At 42.1% G+C, this 1,400-nt stretch overlaps 1 non-coding gene across 1 annotated transcript; it reads left to right on the top strand.

Annotated features, from left to right (window-relative positions):
- The first annotated feature begins 852 nt into the window (after nucleotides 1-852).
- LOC148571331 (small nucleolar RNA R71) lies at nucleotides 853-956 on the top strand. The gene has a single exon (XR_015908993.1). It is a non-coding gene; the product is annotated as a small nucleolar RNA R71 (small nucleolar RNA).
- Nucleotides 957-1,400: the final 444 nt, after the last annotated feature.

Raw genomic sequence — 1,400 nt, 5'->3', positions numbered from 1 at the left:
TATCAAATACAAAGGGTGTATCAGAGACAAGCAAGTTACTCAAAGGTTTGGCTATTTTGGAAAAGTCTCTAATAAACCTTCTGTAAAAACCAGCGTGTCCCAAAAAACTCCTAACTGCCTTGACATTACTTGGTGGAGGTAGTTTTTCAATGATTTCCACCTTAGCTCTGTCCACCTCAATGCCTCTATTAGAGATTTTGTGGCCAAAGACTATTCCTTCTGTAACCATGAAATGACATTTTTCCCAGTTTAATACTAGGTTAGTCTCTTGGCACCTCTTAAGCACCAAGGCAAGGTGGTGTAGGCAGCTAGGAAAAGAATCTCCAAACACAGAAAAATCATCCATGAAGACCTCAATAAATTTTTCAGTCATGTCCGAAAAGATGGACAGCATGCATCTTTGGAAAGTGGCAGGTGCATTGCACAATCCAAAGGGCATGCGTCTATAAGCAAAAACTCCATATGGACAAATAAATGATGTTTTCTCTTGATCTCTAGGATCAACTACTATCTGATTATAGCCTGAGTATCCATCCAAAAAGCAATAGTAAGCATGTCCTGCAAGCCTTTCAAGTTGTTTCTAATTTCCTGGTGAGCTCTGCTAGTTGCTTGGCAAACACCTTGTTTTGGGCTAGAATTGTATCAACATGGTTCAGCTCCATGACTCCCTTAGTGTTGTGTCTCTCTGATGCATAGTAGTACTCATTCTCAGCCACTGTCTCAATCACTTCAATGGCTTCTTCCACAGTCTTTTTCCTGTTCAATGAACCTCCTGATGAATGGTCTACCGCCTTCCTTGATTCATAAGACAGTCCATCATAGAAAATATGCAATTGCACCCAGTCATGGAACATGTCTGGTGGGCATTTCCTTGTCAAATCCTTGAATCTCTCCCATGCCTCGTAGAGAGTTTCACCATCTTGTTGTCTAAACGTCTGAACCTCAAATCGAAGCCTATTGACCTTTTGTGGGGGGTAGAAACGTGCCAGAAACTTGCTTTCCACCTCATCCCAGGTTGTTAGGCTCCCCCTTGGGAATGATTCCAGCCACTTAGCTGCCTTGTCCCTAAGTGAAAATGGGAACAAAAGCAGTTTATATGCATCTTCCTGGACTCCATTGGACTTCACAGTGTCGCAAATTCTCAGAAATTTTGTGAGATGTTGGTTTGGGTCTTCATTAGCACTTCCACCAAATGAACAATGATTCTCCACAAGTGATATTAGCTGTGGTTTGAGCTCAAAATTGTTGGCCTGAATGGGTGGTTTCTGGATGCTGCTACCACAATTCCCAGAGGTTGGGTTTATGTATGAACTAAGAACCCTCCTCTCAGGAATGGCATTGTTTCCATCAGCTCTCTCATGGTTGTGAACTTCTCTATCCATGTTGAGATCTAAAGCTTC

The sequence above is a fragment of the Arachis ipaensis genome, chromosome B3 (assembly GCF_059453495.1).
Source record: "Arachis ipaensis isolate K30076 ecotype BB chromosome B3, ASM5945349v1, whole genome shotgun sequence".
In the NCBI taxonomy this organism is placed as follows: domain Eukaryota; kingdom Viridiplantae; phylum Streptophyta; class Magnoliopsida; order Fabales; family Fabaceae; genus Arachis; species Arachis ipaensis.
The sequence above is the reverse complement of the archived record's forward strand: the minus strand, read 5'-3'. Positions and strand labels throughout refer to the sequence as shown.